This window comes from Pongo abelii, chromosome 14, assembly GCF_028885655.2.
Source record: "Pongo abelii isolate AG06213 chromosome 14, NHGRI_mPonAbe1-v2.0_pri, whole genome shotgun sequence".
Lineage (NCBI taxonomy): Eukaryota > Metazoa > Chordata > Mammalia > Primates > Hominidae > Pongo > Pongo abelii.
The window spans coordinates 56,659,654-56,678,355 of NC_071999.2; the positions used below are offsets into that span (position 1 = coordinate 56,659,654).

Here is an 18,702-nt window from a genome sequence, read left to right on the forward strand (position 1 = left end):
GTAGTTGGATGCTACAGTGACCCAGGTTGGTGGAAACCTGAGTAGTTTTTCTTTCCAAGATGTGTGCCCTTCCCTGTTTATTTACTGCTCCTCCTACACTAAGCCTTGAATGCAGGCTCCACACCTCACTCTCCTGCAGCTTCACCTCATTACAGATGGAGGAATAGCTCTTCTCTCAGTTACCAGTGAATGTTTTACATTTTTATAAATAGATACTCATTTAGTGTAGGAAGACAACCATCAGTATTAGACCTTAAGCTCATTGGAACGAATTTCATGGTTGCAAAAAGACTTCTAACCATATTGGCACAAAGAACAGAAGAGCTTTTCCATCTGCAGCAATCATGCAAGTCCAGCTTGTTTCCTGGATTGGAGAGAAGTCAAAACATTAGGGCAGCTTCTTCAGCCCAGAGCTATTGTTACGGGTAGGAAAAGAAAGGAGCCAAAAAGATGCCTTCCAGTGGATTGAGTTGTATCATGGTTGAGTATTTGGTGTTTTTGTTTGTTTTTTAAGTTTAGTAAACCCTGAGTTACCTCCAGATTTTTCTGTTGGTTCTTCTTTCTCTATCAGAGCCTTAGATGTGAGGCTCCCAAAGGTTCTGCCCTCCTGCTGCTTACTCTTTTTTTGGTGATCTACATCTGTGGCTTAATTATCCTATACCTACAGTTCTCAAGACTGTGGCCCATTCTGTTCTGAGCCTGAGACTGCACTCCAGTTTAGCATATTCTAAATAGAAATAATTCTCTTTCCCTCCAAATATGCTCTTCTCTCTTCCTTCAGTAAATGGCATCAATGAGTAACTCCAACCAGAAATAAGCCCCACATTTTCCCTCTAACCTCACAGTATCAGTGCCCATGGCCTGCTGACTTAGCTCAGACCTGTCTCCAGACTCTGGCCTTCTTTGTCTATTCCCAAGAGTACTTTTGAAATTTCCATCTCTTACAGGTTTACCTGGATTGTTGCAATAAGCCCTAGATTGGTCAAACTGCCTGTTGTCTCTAGGTTTCTCCAGCTGCTCCGCCGTCAGATATCCAAAGTTCTATACACATTCCCCAGTGTATAGACTCTCAACCACTTTTAGAAAAATGAAGCTCCAAACCCTTCATTCTCCCTACTTGGTCAGTCTCACCTGTCACAACTTTCCCACCAAACATCAAACTTTTTGATTCAGACATCCATGCCTGTGTACATGCAGTCCTCTGCCAAAAATAGATGTTCTCCTTCACTGACCTCCTGCTGCCCCTATGGAACTTCTACCTTCAAGAATTAGCTTTAAGCCCCAAACCCATTCTTATGAGAAGCCTGCCTTACTACAGAGCAGGGTTGAAAGACTCTTTGTAAGAATTCTCACAGCCCTTAGTTCAAATTTCTACTTTAGTATTTATGTATCATTAGATTACATGTACATTTCATTTATATAATTTTTTATTAAGTAAGATGTATATACAGTTGACCTTTGAACAATGTGGGGGTTAGGGGCACTGACCCCACCTCCCCTTCCAGTTGAGAATTTGAGTATAACTTTTGATTGCCCAAAAACTTAACTACTAATAGCCTACTGTTGACTGGAAGCCTTACTGATAGCGTAAACAGTCTAGTAACACACACTTTGTATGTTATATTTATTATATACTATAGTCTTACAACAAAGTAAGCTGAAGAAAAGAAAATGTGACTAAGAAAATCATAAGGAAGGAAAAGTATGTTTTCATTAGATGGAAGTGGATCATCATAAAGGCCTTCATCCTCATCCTATTCACGTTGAGTAGGCTGCTGAGGAAGAAGAGGGGTTGGTCTCAGGGGTGGCAGAGGTGGAAGAAAATCCATGTATAAGTAGATCTGTGCAGTTCAAATCCATGGTTCAAGGGTCACTGTAGTCACTAAACATGTCTAGTAAATAACACTTAATTTCATTGTTTTCTTTATCTCCATTAGCTGGAGCAACTTGGAGGCAGGAAACATATGCATTGGCATTTCCAATACCCAGTAGAGAGCCCTGTGCAAATTGGAATGGCAATATTTTTTGAATGAATAAAAGCCAAACCAGTTTCCTTTGTGTTTCCATCCAGAAGTTCGTTCTCCTTTTACCTTCATTCTCGTAATCTAGTCATCCTTATAGAAGCCCTTTCTTCCCAACACTCTGATAGGGAAGCAATTGTTTTATTCTCTTCCCTCCCTTTATCAGGTAGAGCTTTCTCAGAGTTTGTGGGAGAAATGATTGTTAACATACCTTGCCTTCATATAGCAAGGGCAGATGTGGTGGTGGTTGAGGTATGAACTTTGCTCCCATAAAGGTCTGTATCTGTATCCCAGGTCTTCCATCTTCTAGCTTGATCATCATGAACAAGTTGGTTAACTTCACATACTCCTCAGTTTACTCATTGTTGATTGAGGGTGATCTGTGCCTCGTGGAATTGCTGTAAGGATTACATGAGGTAACTTAAAGGTCTTGGCACTCAGTGAGCCCTCAGAAAGTGGTAATTACTGTTTTCATGGCAGAAATTATATTCATTTCAGCAGTAGGTGAACTTTACTTTTAGATAAGGTTAATTTTATCTGAAGTTAAAGAGTAGTGTATTTTACACAATTATTTGCCACCTCAGATTTACCAATAATGTTTAAAAACTCATCGTTTTTAAACTAATTTCTTGTGCGTGCCATTTTTGACAACAAAGATTGGGTTTTACATGTAATATTGGCTTTCTTTTGGTGTTCATTACTTGCCAAATGTATATTTTTGTTTGAATAATGTTCAGGACTGAAAATATATGAATTTAAATATAGAAAAAGAGATAATTATAACATTTTAGTATGGAGACCATGGTTATAAACAGCTTGAAAAAGCAAGCTGTGTTTTCTATTAACCCAAGAAGTAAAGCATTGGTTATTACTGAGATTAGAGTCAAAAGTATGTACTGTTGTATTTTTCAGTATTGATTAGGAAAAGTAATAGCTTAGCAATTAGGCTCTTTTTTTTTCTTTTATTATTTGAATGTTTGGTAATTGCACATATTTTCATTCAAAATTACTGTGGGTAATACTGAACCTAATTGAGAAATCTAGTTCCTACTTTCAAGCCTACTATTGATGAGCAAATTGTTGAATCTTTCTTTGATGGCCTATCTAAATGAAAACACTAATAATGTCACACTTATTTATATATATATATAAAACCATCACTGAAAAAATTATACTTAATATTTTGATAGTATATTATGTATTAATATTTTCATATATTGAAGTCTATTAATAGAGAGCTACTATGTAAATTAATATAACATTTAAAATAACATTTTTATTCAATTTTTAAAATATATATTGAACACCTACTATGTGCCAGGCAGTGTTCTAGGTACTTGAGATACATCGAAATATACCCTCCCCTTCTGAAAAACCCCTCCTCTTGTTGATGTTGCATTTACTAATCTCTTTATAAATAACATTATAATTTATATATGTTAGAAAGTCATAGAAGTGATACATGCTATGGGGAGAAATAGAACAGAGTAAGTGGGATTGGGAATGTGAGCGTGAGGTAGAGGGAATGGATGCCAGTAGGTTAGGCTTCATTGAGAAGATAGCATCTGAGCAGAAGCCTTGAAGGTTGGAGGAGTGAGTCCAGCATTTGTCTTGGGAAGAGTGTTTAAGGCAGAGTAACAGTCAGTACACAAGCCCCACAGCAGGAGTGTTTATAATAGTAGTACAACGAAAATCCTGACTTGAGCTAAAAAAAAAAAGGAGTATTATTTATTTTTAATATTTATTGATTACCTCTCATATATTGTATATTAGGAACGATGCTGGACACGTTGGGGAGACATGTTAGGAAAACCAGAACTCCATTCCTTAAAATCTATAAAGAAAGATAAAATGATCTGATCATTGATAGCTTTCATTTAATGCAGACTGTGATCAATATCCTAAAGGAGCTAGAGTCTCTGGAAATTCAGAACAGAAAGCTCCATCCTGCCTGAGGTGATTATATGAAAGCAGACCATTCAGAAGGATAGGTTTGAAAAATGATGAAGACTGGGGAAATGAGACACTAGATCAAAGGCTAGGAAATGGGGATGCGCAGGTCACTATCAAAGATAAACGTAGTTTACTTGGAAATGCATTGGAAGGGGCTTGGATTCAAGAAGGATGTAAGGATCTGATGACTAAATGTGTAGGAAAAATTGAGTGGGGAGAAGGGGTAGTTGGCAAAAATAACTCCCAACCAAGCTTGTGTTCAGTCAGTACACAGTTGCTGCTGTCTGCAGCCAGCGTCTTCTGATTAGCCGGTGTCCATGGCCAACCATTTGGTCCTGCTTCCAGGTGTCAAGACTTGTGTGACAGGGATCATGATGGTGGCATTAGTGGTGGGTGGTGCTTTCTGCTTATTTTTCTTTTGTGTTTGTTATAATGCATTGTCACCTGGATTTTCTGAAGAGTGTAGTGACTTCAGAATTTGCACTGTAGTTTTTTTCTTTACTCATAGAGATTCAATGAAATGCTCTCCTGAGTTTTGATGTCATTTTGAGAGGGGGCTCTTTGAGGTTTGTGTGAGTCAAAAGATCAGTGGATAAAAAATCAAGAGACAGATCCACATTTTAAGTGTGGGCTATGCAACATGCAACCAAGTAAGCCTCTGACCCTGAGACTTTTTCCTTAGTATCTCTAGACTTTCATTTCCCTATCTAAAAAATGAGTCATTGTGTTAGGCAATCTCTAAGACCCCTTACAAACTCTAAAACTCCACAAAATCCAAAACTTAACAACCAAAGATCCAAACTTCTTTCACCAGCAGCTTTCTTGAGTAGAGAAACAGTGATTGTCAGCCTCATAACCATTAGGCTAAATATTATGATGTTAGGTGTAAGCAGTTTTCAATTTCAGCAGGCAACTTTTTTGTTCAGAATAATTTTCTCAAAAGTTTTGAGCTATTTTTTCTTTTTAAAAATAAATATCAGCAACTAAACTATCTAAACTGATCTCATATCATTTGCTGTTTAATATTACAGCAGAATTTTTATTGTGTATAAATGTTATTTAAAATGTACAACACCCTCTTTCACTGAAGTGTGGCGGAGGCACAGAATACTTTAGCTAGCAGCTTTCTTTGTGTGATACATCAGTGTTCTGGCTTCAGAGTTTGGCCATGAGCAGGATATTCCCCATTCACTGAATAACTTCCAAGAGCATCTGTCCTTAAGATTCTGAAATTTGCCAGAGGCAGTCTTGAAAGTGGTTACATCCAAACCTGTGTGTCTTTTCTCTTTTACTTTCTCCCTTCCATCCTCTTGGGAGGGATATTATTGAGAAGCCAATTGCATATGGTTACTTGCAGTCAGTGTTGGGGAACCGGGGGTGGGAGGGCACAAAAACCTGTTACCATTGATGAGAAAAGATGATGACAGGTAAACCGTGAAGCATCCAGGCAGACGAGAGGGGCAGCAGCCAGACAAACAGTTCATGTGTGGAGAAACCTTGAAATTGCTTTGTTTTGTGTGTTATATGTGTAAACCTGAATTTGAGGAAGAATTTATAGGAAGAATTTATAAACCTGAATTTGTCTCTTTGTAGGTGATATGTGGAATCTGGAGAGGCAAGCAGCTGCTGTGGTTGCACAAACCCCAGTTATCTTTAGTTTTCTTGTTTCCGACGCTTCCATGTAGTGTGGCATATGCTCATCTTAGAAATGTGACGTGGGGTTTCCTTATGGAGCTCGGAGCCTAGGTGGGGGATTTGCATTTGAGGGATCCCTTCCCCCCACTTTTTAAAATACATGTGGTCAGAAAAGATTAGGCTCATAGGCGTTTGACTGGAGGGGAAAAAGGCACCTACCTTCTGGGTTCCTGGGTGAAACAATGTCCCATTGTTTGGTAGCCAGTGAAACCTCTTTTCATAATTATAAACAAACAAGAATAATCTTTGAACTCTGTAGGCACATTTGCAGAATCTGAAATGAAGATTAAGCAAAGCCTAACATCAAGTCAGTCACTGAAACTAGTAGTTTTCAAACTGTGATCTGTGAGATGAAAGCTATTTTCGTAATAATACTAAGATGTTATTTGCCTTTTTCACTCTCATTTTCTAAGAAATGTGCAAATTGTATGCAGAAGCAGGATGGGGATCTGTCTTCTGTTAAGCTACGCATTAATGAGATTTGCTAAAATGGAAAACAGTGCCACTCTTTTCACTAAATTTTTTGTTTTGGAAAAAATAGTTATTTTTTATAGATTGTTATTTATATTAACATGTAATACATTTGCTATTGTTATTTTAATGAATTAATATTTAAAAATTTTTTCCATTTTAATTTAGAACATGATATATTTTAATCAGTGCCACCCACATAAATAAAAGCTCATCAGAGCCCTTAGTAGTTTTTTTTTAGGAGTAAAGGGACCCAAAAGTTTGAGAACTGCTGACTTAAACAAAAAGACAACCAAAGGGTGCAAGTTCTAGGCCACTGGTTGTTTAAGTGTGGAGACAGCCATAAGTAAGAGGCATAAGTATCTTAGAGGGTCTTTCTTAGAGCCATTCTTATGGGATTTGACAGTTTATGGGGGTTTTTTTAGAGCAGTTTTAGGTTCACAGCAAATTGAGAAGAAGGTACAGAGACTTCCCACACACCCCCTCACACACATGCATAGCCTTCCTCATCATCAACATCCCCTACCAGAGTGATATGTTTGTTACAGCTGATGAACCTACATCATTAATGCCTCATTACCACACACAGTCCATAGGTTACAAGTAGGGTTCACTCTTGGTGATGTACATCCTATGGGTTTGGACAACTGTGTAATGACTTGTGTTCACCATTGTAGTATCATACAGAGTAGTCTTAACTACTCTAAAAATCCTCTGTGCTTTGTGATGGCCATATGCAAACTCCAGTTATGAGAGAACAGAAACTGACTTACCAGAAGAGAACAGTTGGTTGAGAAAGGATTATATGAACAGATCATTGCACTTACAGAAAAAGGCAGAGACACCAGGGAAGAAGCCCTGAGCCTGCGAGACACAGAGGGTAACTAGTACAGCTTCATTGGCCAGTACCTTTCCCATTATACTTTCTCTTTACAGTAAATCCTTTCTTTTCTAGTCGTCTGAGGTCCTTGCAACCAAAAGAGCCAAGTTAAACCTAGAATAACACAAGTATGGGGATTATAAGGACCAGCACAGTTTTTATGATTAAGACTTGGTTTTGATTCTCAACTTCCTGGTAGTCGAGGCAAAAAGGAGACTGTTAATCTTGAAACTATATAATTTTAAAAAAGGCAGTTTTAAAGGTAGTAATACTTTTCTAATACTGAAGTTAAATCAATCACTGTCTTATGCATAGAGGTTTTTTGAAATGTTAAAAATAGAATTACTTAGCCAGGTGTGGTGGTGAATGCCTGTAATCCCAGCTACTCAGATGGCTGAGGCAGGAGAATTGCTTGAACCTGGGAGGCAGAGGTTGCAGTGAGCCGAGATCGCGCCATTGCACTCTACCCTGGGCAACAAGAGTGAAACTCCATCTCAAAAAAAAAAAAAAAAAAAAAAAAAAATTACCATATTTTAGCAATCCCACTTTTTGGTATATAATACCCAAAAGCATTGAAAGCAAGATTTTGAAGAGATGTTTGCACTCTCATGTTTCTTGCAGCGTTATTCACAATAGCCAAGAGGTTAAAACAACCCAAGTGTCTATCAGCAGATGAATGGATAAAGAAAAATGTGGTATATACATACAATGGGATATTATGCAGCCTTTAAAAAATAGGAAATTGTGTCACGTACTATAACATGATAAACCTCAAGGACATTATACTAAGTGAAATGAGCCAGTCACAAAAGGACAAATACTCTCTAATTTCACGCATATGAGGTATCAAAAGTAGTTAAAATTATAGAAACAGAAAGAATAGAAAGGTGGTTGCCACAGTTTGGGGGTAGAGGAGAAGAAGAATTAGTGTTTAATGGATATAGAGTTTGTTCTGCAAAATGAAAAAGTGGCGGAGTTTGGTTGTACAACAATGTGAATATACTTAACATTGCTAAAGTATACACTTAAAAATGATTAAGATGGAAATTTAATGTTGTATGTTTTTTACCACAGTAAAAAAAAAAACAGTCACCCTCATTTCAATTAATAATCGAGACACTAAATATATTTGACAATATCCTGGGCATTTCTTTTTTTTATCCTAGGCATTTCTAAAGCAGATATAGAAATAAATTTTATATGAAAATGTAAAGAGAAGTTTACTAATATCGGGCTTCCCAACTAGATTTCGCCTTTAAACCAACTTCTTTTTTATGGAGGCAGATGTAGAAGGAAAATACCTTTATCCTCAACCAGAAACATAGTACCTCTGTGTTCATGAAAATTTTTATGTATATATCTCTTCAGTAATGGCTTCACATAGGCACACAAATAATAATACTTCAAAACCATGTAATTTCATATGACACTTCTGTGGGTGGTTAAACCAATGACATTACTCTTTCCTTCATTTTTCATCACATTTGGGCCAAGTTAAGAATTCCTGTTTATTTTTTAGATGACCTCCCTGGATGGTTTGAGGTGTAATTTTCTGGGAGGAGAGAAAAATCTACATGGGAAAAGTAACTACCATTTAGTTTTCTTCAAAAAATTGGATCTATCAAGCATTACATCAGTTTTTATCTCTGATGTGCAACAAACATGCAAAGGAATCAGTAGCAAATAATTGAATTTTAGATGATATTTCTGTTCCTAAAGTAGTGTTATATTTTAAGAAATGAGAGATCATTGGCAAAGTTTCAAATAAGGAAACTCACAATTGAATTTTTTTAATGTGTAAGATATTGTGGTTCTATTATTGTAATTCTTGAGGATCTATTTCACTGAAACTTACTTAATAGGTGAGCAGGTGGGCAGTGCTTAGAACTGTATAGTATTCCTTTACCAGTGAAGACACAGCGTGAAAAGTCAGGGTGACCATGGGAACAGCAAAAGAACCAAGCCTATTGCTTTCTAATTAAATTTTTTGCTGTTCAAAAGTTCTTTAAAAAAAAAATTTTTTTTTTAAAGAAACAGAGGTCTCACTGTGTTGCCTAAGCTGACCTTGAACTCAAGTGATCAAGCCTCAGCCTCCCAAAGTGCTGGGATTACAGCCGTGAGCCACTGTGCCCACCTGTTTAAAAGTTTTTATATTTTGCAGTGGCTGAACATTACTTTTAAAAAGAAAGAAAAAGAGACACAGGGGTGGTGGTGGGGTGGGCAGGGGGAACAAGAACTGACCAGTAAAAGTACTTGGCCCAGGGTAGGGGCTGCTGCCTTAACATGTACATGAAATTGAAAGTATCTTTGTGTGGGGTACAGATACTTTAAATTTCTTCCTGCATGTCTGTTCCTTCTGCTATAATAAAACAACTAAAGGTGAGTAATTTGTAGACAACATAAATTTATTTCTCACTGTTCTGGAGGCTGGGAATTCCAAGATCAAGGCACTGGCAACTTTATTGTTTGGTAAGGGCCCAGGCTCTGCTTCCGGATAGCACTTGAAGGCTGTGTCCTCTGGAGGGGGCGAACACTGTGTCCTCACATGGCAGAATTGATGGAAGGGACAAAAGGGGTGAATGCTCCCTTGAAGTTTTTAAATAAGGTCCCTAATCCTATTTAATAACCTCTTAAAAGTTGCACCTCTCAATAATAGCATATTGGCAATTAAGTTTCAACACATGAATTTTGGGAGAGACACAAACATTTAAACTATAGTACTGCACCTAGGCCTTACTGTGCCCTGCCATGCCCACTTCCATGGATGGAACCAGAAGCCACAGCACTTATGGACCCCGTAGCCTTCCTTTCCATTTCTTCCTGCTTTTCACTGAAAGATTCAAGACATCACTGAGAACTTGTGATGTGCAGGAAGAACCTAAGGATGACCAGAAAACAAAATTGTACCTTTCATTTAAAGAAAAAAAGAAAGTCCTGCCTCTTGGCCTCTTACTTAGACTGACAGAAAGCTGAATAACAACTTGACTCAGATAAGGTGACCTCTGTTACCAAACAAGAGACATGGTATCTGTTTGGCAGGTGTATTTTTATAACCCAATAGAAAATAAGGACCGTTCTTGAGAAAAATGCCACAAGAAGGTTGTGAATGGCATCTGTGTACACAGGCATGGGCCTTGTACATTCTTTAACAACAGGGCATGCTAGAACCTTTTAAAAAAAATAGTGTTGCCTAAATACAGTAATACTACCATCTGACTGACTCATTCTGCAAGGCTTGGTTTTCATAGGAATTTAGAGAGACAAACAGGAGTGGAAAAGGCATTGACAAATGTACAAACAAGCTTATATTATTAGTTTTCTCCATTTTTTTTCTTTTTTCCACCCCCAGCCCAAAGCATTGGCTACTAATAACATTGCAGCTTACTCTTCTTAAATAGTCTTTTTCTCTTTTCTTCTCTTTCCTTAATTTGTTCCGAAACATCAAAGAACCCTTCTTCCTTTCCTTCTAAATCTTGGGAGTTAGGAGTGTAAGTGTCCCACGTAGCCAAATACCCTATCCAAGATTGTTCAACTCACTCTGACTACCACATATCAAGGTTTTAAATGGATTGGTAGTGAGCTTACCAGGACCTATTAAATCACTGTTTTTCAGTTTTGGTCCAAAGTTAGCAACTGTCAATCTACCTTTTTTTTTTTTTTTAATTCAGAGTTTACCAAGTAATAGAAAAATGATCGCATTCACAGAAGTTACTATCACATAAATATAGAAATAATTTCAAAAAACATGTAAAACTGTTGAAGAAAATTATAAAAATTGATTAATATACATAAAAGAAGACCTTTAACTGTCAAATCTTCCTGAATTTAAAGGTTTAATTCAATTCCAATCAAAACTGTTAATGTGATTTTTCTTTTTTGCTATTAAAAAGATTATTTATGTTCATCTAGCTACATTTTTCTTTAAGAAAAGAATTTAGGAGCACATAGCCTTTATATTAACATATAAGTTGTGTCTACTGTAATTAAATCATTTTGGTTCCGGCAAAGGAATAAAACAGGGTTAGAGAACCCCCAAACAGACTCAATTCATTGAAAGCAAATAAAATATGGTAAAGATGACCACAAGTCAGTGTGAATGGGAAAAGTTATTAAACAAATGGTGCTAGAGCAGTTGGTTTGCTTTTAAGAAAAAGATCGATTTTAATTCTCACCTCTTGTCTTATGCCAAAATTAATTCCAGGAGCATGAAGCAGCATTACATGTAAGTAAAGCCTTAAAAAAGAAAAAGAAAAACTAGAAGTCAGTTGGCTAGACATTTATAAACAATCTATCAAGAAGAATGTTGTAAGCTTAAAAGAATGGAAGTCATGAACGAAAATATTATTATATTTAACTACATAAAATGCAGAACTTCCCAGCATTAAGAGAATCTACTTAAATACAGTTTTTTAAAAGCAACAAATAGTTCCGTGGAATATGACAGAGAAAGGAAAATATCCTCAGTCCATGACAAGTGTATGCAAATAAATAAGAAAAACAATAAAATCCTGTAGATAGAAAAGTCAAGAAAGAGGAAATACTAAGGGCCAGTAAACATTTTAAGGTGTTAAAATATTTTAATTCTATTTTTATCTAAGTTGTAGTAATTTTAGAATATATGTATCAGGTAGAATTAAATAAAATAGGCACTCTAGAACACTAATGGAAAGGACATAAATTGGCACAAACTGTTTAGAAAAAATATTGGTAATATTCAGAGCTTTAGAAATATTTTTCCTTTATGTCAATAGTTTTGTTTCTAGAAAACCATCCAAAGAAAATAATCATAAAAATATACAAAGATTATTCATAAGGATATTCCTGTTTTTATATAATAAAACATTGGTGTCTTAGAAATGTAACAGACTGGATGCAGTGACTCACGCCTATAATCCCAGCACTTTGGGAAGGCTGAGGCAGGCAGATTGCTGGAGCTCAGGAGTTCAAGAGCAGCCTGGGTAACGTGGTAAAACGCCATCTCTACAAAAAATACAAAAATTAGCCAGGTGTGGTGGCTCGTGCCTGTAGTCCCAGCTACTCAGGAGGCTGAGGTGGGATGATCATTTGAGCTTAGGAGGTTGAGGCTGCAGTGGGCTGTGTTCACGCCACTACACTCCAGCCTGGGTGACAAAGCAAGATCCTGCCTCAAAAAAAAAAAGGAAATGTAACAGTTAAAGACTAATTAGGTAAAATCCTTTATTGCCTTCCAGTGGGATATTATGTAGCCATTAAAATTCATTGTTTCAAAAAATAGGTAGTGACATGAGAAATGCCCATGTAATAGTGTTAAGTTAAAAAGGAGAGCTACAAAACGTCATCAGTAGTACTACTATTCCAATTGTATGTGTTTCTGTGTATACACGGGGAAAAGCTTTAGAAGCTGAATTCTAATTCTTCAATTATAATTGTTCAATATCTTCCAAAAGATTTAAAGAAAAGCTTCTTAATCTGTTTTTTTAATTAGCTCTCATAGAGTACTTAGTATGTGACAGGCACTGGTTTAAAATGCTTTATAAATAATAACTCAGTCCTCATACAGTCTTATGAGGCTAGTACACAGAAGGAAAGTGAAGCACAGAGCTCTTGAGCAACTTGTCAAGATCATTTAACAAGTATGTGTTTTAGCTCGGATTTAAACTGGACAATTTGGTTCCAGTGTGCCCAAGCTGTTAACCACTGTGCTTTGCTGTCTTTAAACCAGAACCCAATGAAGATAGCACCAAAATGGAAAACTATAGACCAATAATACTCTTAAATGTATATGTAAAAATTCTTATTGAATATTAGCATGTCAAATCCAGTAGTGTGTTAAAGGAAGAATACATCAGGGCAAGTTTGGATTCTTTCAAGAAGTTAAGAATGGGTCAATATTAGAAAACTGTTTAATAATAATCAATTACTTTTACAAATTGAAGGATTTTAACAGATTTCATTTAATAGATATCAAAAACAAATTCCATTCAATTTAATTAAATTTGGCAGCTACTCTTAATAAAAATTCCAGATAAAACTAAAATAGCAGTGATTACCTAAACTTGGTCAGGGTTTAGGTAAGTCAACAACAAATACTGTGTTAAATGCTACAGTAGCATACTAATGCCATTAATATATGTGTATCCCAAAACCAAGAGCTATTTTCATTATGTGTGAGAAGTAATTCATTGGAAATTGAAATGGGGTTGGGGGAAATGCCATTTAAACTAGTAAAGAAAAATTGTATTTAAGGACTTGAGTATATTACAGTTAAAATATTATTCCTTCCCAAATTAAAACATAAAAGATATAATGCAATTTTAACTCATAATGCCATGGTTGTTTGTTAAGTAAAAAAAATAAAACATTTCAGTACTACAAAAGATTTAATAAAATTCAAAGGCAGACGATTAGGAGAGAAAATACTGTCAATTCACATATTAAACAAAGGATAACTATCCCTAATAATAAAAGAATTTCTACAATTTAGTAAGACAATTACAAATGCAATAGACAAAAAGAACCAAAGGATATGCCTGGACCACATCATATATACTGCCTCAGATTTTCTTGATTATACTTGTTTCCTGGGCTCTCTTGGCACCTTGTTCCACGCTGAGGCCAAAGCCCAGAGGATCTGGTTCCCCTGCTACTTCTGAATTACATGAAGCATAGCTCTAGCAAGGCCACAGATCTGACTTCCCCAGTGGCTGCCACAGGGCTAGGTGGTACAACTTTCTACAAGGAGGGAGAAATTAGATTCATGTGGAGCTACGATTAAAATGCAAAGGGATATGGGAGACAGCTGGCAGATAAATTCCCTCTCCATCCCTCCCTTCAGTGGATTTTTCCAAAACCTGGTATTTCACTTCTGTCTGTCCAGAGACTTCCTGAATGCTGGAGAAGCAGCTGGGCATCTTGTGAAACTCAGGCGAGCTTGATAATGCATCACCATCTTTCTCCGCTTTGCTTTGCTTTACCCTCACTTACTGCTGCCGATATTGCACCTTCAAATAAAGCGTTAGACTTATGCTTTGCTTCACGCTGTTTTTCAGAGAACCAGGCTACAGCAGAATTTGAACAGAAAATTCATAAAACAAGAAATGAATGAAAATAGCCAATAACCAAAAAGTTATCCAGCTCATAGTGTAATGAACATAAACCACAATGAGATACCCTCTTGTTTCACACATCAGTTTGGCAAAAATTGAAAAGATGAATAGCATCCAATGCTGATAAGATGTGGGAAAATATGCTGTCAAATGAAGATGGGGGTAGGTGAGAGAGTGCATGGCTGCATGCTTCCTGGAAAGTAATCTGGCAGTGTTTATTAAGACATTAAATGTACATAATATTTGAGCCAGCATCTCTTCTACATAGACATTAGTTCACGTGGATATACTTGCAAAGACCTTTCTCAAAGTATTGCTATAATTGTAAATTATAGAAGACAAATGGAATGTCCACATAAAATGTGAAGTACTTGAATAAAGTTTGGCATATCCATTTTATGGAATATTATACAGCCATCAGAAAGAATAAGTTAGAACTACATGCTTCTGGAAAATAGTGCTCTGCTGTATTTTAGGTGAAAACAGAAAGTTACAGAACAGTATCTATAATGTGATCCTGTTTTTATACAACAAAAAAATATGTTTGTATAAGGGTTTAAAAAAAAGACATGGAGGGATACGCCAGACTGTTAACATTGGTTGCCTCAAAAAATGTTAACATTGGTTGCCTCAAAAGGGTGAGACTGAAGGTGAAGACAGTTGTTAGCTTTTTGCTTGTATATCGTATATTGTTTGATGTATTACAGTGAGCATTAAAAACAACTAAGTGATAGATGGGTGGACAGCTGAATGGAAAGAAGGATAGAAATAATATTTATAGAAACAATAAAATATTATTATTATTATAGAAATAATAAAAATAATATTTATAGAAATAATAAAAAAAGAAGGAATAGAAACTGTTTTATCCAAAATATTTCAAATGTGTATATCTTTGATCTAATTTCTTTTGAACTTTGGTTGGTCAATCCTAACAAAGTAATTGCAGCCAAACCTTTACATTTTAATTGGTCGTATTAACAGATAAAATCTTTTAAAAACTCAATTTGGCCGTGTCTATCAAAATTTCAATGGTCATACTCTCTGATCCAACAATTCTTCTTCTCGGACTTTTATTTTATAGAAATACTGCTGGAGACATATAACGATATAATATATTTAATGTAATATTTTCAATAAGGAAAACTACAAACAAAGATTCATCAATAAAGGAATATTAAAGGAATATTATGGTCAGGCGTGGTGGCTCATGCCTGTAATCCCAGCACTTTGGGAGGCCGAGACAGGCAGATCATCTGAGGTCGGGGGTTCAAGACCAGCCTAACCAACATGGGGAAACCCTGTCTCTACTAAAAATACAATAAATTAGCTGGCGCATGCCCGTAATCCCAACTACTCGGGAGGCTGAGGTAGGAGAATCGCTTGAACTCAGGAGGCAGAGGTTGCGGTGGGCCGAGATCACACCATTGCACACCAGCCTGGGCAACAGGAGCGAAGCTCTGTCTCAAAAAAAAAAAAAAAAAGAATGTTATACTACATCCTATGCAGTCATCAAAAAGAATGAAGTTGATGAGTATGTACTCATGTGGAATTGTATGCATGAACTGTGAAAAAGAAAACAGCATTGCCAAGTAGTTTTAATGTTTTGTTTTATTATACATTACAACTGTACGTTCCATAATACTTATCTTTGAGAAATGGTATCACAAGGGATTTTTAGTGCTTATTTTTCTTACATTTCTTAGAGTAGTATATTGTGTTTCTGTGATCAAAAAAGTAATAACAAGGCCAGGCGTGGTGGCTCACGCCTGTAATCCCAGCACTTTGGGGGAGGGAGGCGCCGAGGCAGGCGCTGAGGCAGGCGGATCACGAGGTCAGGAGTTCGAGACCAGCCTGACCAACATGGTGAAACCTTGTCTCCACTAAAAATACAAAAATTAGCCAGGCATGGTGGCACGTACCTGTAGTCTCAGCTACTCAGGAGGCTGAGGCAGGAGAATCACTTGAACCCAGGAGGTGGAGGTTGCAGTGAGCCAAGATCACGCCACTGCACTCCAGCCTGGGTGACAGAGCAAGATTCCATCTCAAAAAAAAAAAAAGTAATAACAAAAGCTAACAAAATCTAAATTTTCTCCATAATTATATGTTTTTATTATCATAGGAAAAATAAATGACCAAGAAATTAGGTTTACCAATGCAGTGAACTGGTAATTTTATTTTTAATGTATATATTAAATCCTAAATGCAAACTTCTATTACGTTGTGTTATTTTATACCTTACATTGTTTTGAAAGGAATTGAGGTATCTTTTGACCAGGTCAGAGAACCATTTCAGTATACTCAAAATAACATGAACAATATGAACTCAGAAAACACTTGGCCAGATAACAATTGTCTTTAATAAATTTATTTGTGTATGTGTCACGATATTTGGGACCCTGTAAAGTTGGGGGTCAGGGTCAAGGTCCTGTTGCCTGTGATTAAAAGTTGCTAGTGAATTGTTGCTTAGGCACCTCCCAGGTTTCCTTACCCACACTATAAGCACTTTATGGGCCAGCTACTTTACTTCTTTAAAAATTAATCTGCTCTGGCCAGGTGCGGTGGTGCACACCTGTAATCCCAGCACTTTGGGAGGCTGAGGCGGGCGCATCACCTGAGGTCGAGTTCAAGACCAGCCTGGCCAACATGGTGAAACCCCATGTCTATTAAAAATACCAAAATTAGCTGGGCATGGTGGCATGCACCTATAATCCCAGCTACTAGGGAGGCTGAGGCAGGAGAATTACTTGAACCTGGGAGGCAGAGGTTGCAGTGAGCCAAGATCACGCCACTGCACTCCAGCCTGGGTGACAGAGCAAGATTCCATCTCAAAAAAAAAAAAAGTAATAACAAAAGCTAACAAAATCTAAATTTTCTCCATAATTATATGTTTTTATTATCATAGGAAAAATAAATGACCAAGAAATTAGGTTTACCAATGCAGTGAACTGGTAATTTTATTTTTAATGTATATATTAAATCCTAAATGCAATCTTCTATTACGTTGTGTTATTTTATACCTTACATTGTTTTGAAAGGAATTGAGGTATCTTTTGACCAGGTCAGAGAACCATTTCAGTATACTCAAAATAACATGAACAATATGAACTCAGAAAACACTTGGCCAGATAACAATTGTCTTTAATAAATTTATTTGTGTATGTGTCACGATATTTGGGACCCTGTAAAGTTGGGGGTCAGGGTCAAGGTCCTGTTGCCTGTGATTAAAAGTTGCTAGTGAATTGTTGCTTAGGCACCTCCCAGGTTTCCTTACCCACACTATAAGCACTTTATGGGCCAGCTACTTTACTTCTTTAAAAATTAGTCTGCTCTGGCCAGGTGCGGTGGTGCACACCTGTAATCCCAGCACTTTGGGAGGCTGAGGCGGGCGGATCACCTGAGGTCGAGTTCAAGACCAGCCTGGCCAACATGGTGAAACCCCATGTCTATTAAAAATACCAAAATTAGCTGGGCATGGTGGCATGCACCTATAATCCCAGCTACTAGGGAGGCTGAGGCAGGAGAATTACTTGAACCTGGGAGGCAGAGGTTGCAGTGAGCCAGGATCGCGCCATTGCACTCCAACTGGGCAACAGAGCAAGACTCTGTCAAAAAAAAAGAAAAAAAATTAGTCGGCTGTGTCCAATTGTAGGTCTAACTCTTCCAAAACAAGAAGTGGATGTAGTGCCACTCCTTGAAGAAATAATGATATGAATTTTTAAAGTGACAAGTTGAATAATGTTATTACTGAGAAAATCACGGTGAAGAAAATTCATTTGTAGATAAGCTTCTTAAAGGGGGCTGGAATAGAAAAATTAATAAGCAAAGGAACTTTATTGCTTTGTATATTCTCTCACATCATCTCCTACTTTACCTTTGTGACGTTTATCACAAAAACAATAAAATAATTATTTCCTTCTAAAAAATTACACAAACTACTAAACTCAGGAAGACCCGGATAGCAAGTAAGGCATTTAGGTGTCTGTCTTGCCATCCCCCTTTTTTTAAGTTATCAAAGAAAAATCCTGGATGCTTCCAAATATTTTGAAAAGATTAATTGCGCTGTTTCTAAACTCAGATGAAGGCATCAATTTATTATACTTTGCAGCTTTCCTTATGTTTTATAATATACTCTTTAAGAATACCTGGATATTTTGCATTTGAATGAAGTCTAAGGACTCAAAACCTGGCTGGATCTCATAAACACTCAATCACCTTCTACATACAGGTCACTGTATACGCAGATGCATGGGTGAAACAACACACACTTATGTGTCCCCACAAAGGGTATATACGATGCGTGATACAGAAACTGATTTTTTCAGTAAATTGGACATTCAGACTGATCTCATTACACTGAGAAGTGCCTTTGTGTGACCATTATTAATTACCTACTGTGCCAAGGTACTGTGCCCGGTGTCCTGGGGATACAGGGATGAGTAAGATGCAACCTTCAGATGCTTGTAGTAAATAAGGGGAAATAAATTACTAATCTTAGAAAAATAATCTTTAAAATATCTAATTTATTTCTTTAGCAGAAATGCCATCCATTTCCTTACTGGTTAGAGCCTTGCAAATTTTTAGCTGTGGCACCCTT

General features: G+C 36.8%; 1 protein-coding gene across 2 annotated transcripts in view; it reads left to right on the forward strand.

The window, feature by feature from the left end:
* The window catches only part of WDFY2 (WD repeat and FYVE domain containing 2), a 183,605-nt gene that overhangs the window by 99,463 nt on the left and 65,440 nt on the right, over positions 1-18,702 (forward strand). The window lies entirely within an intron of this gene.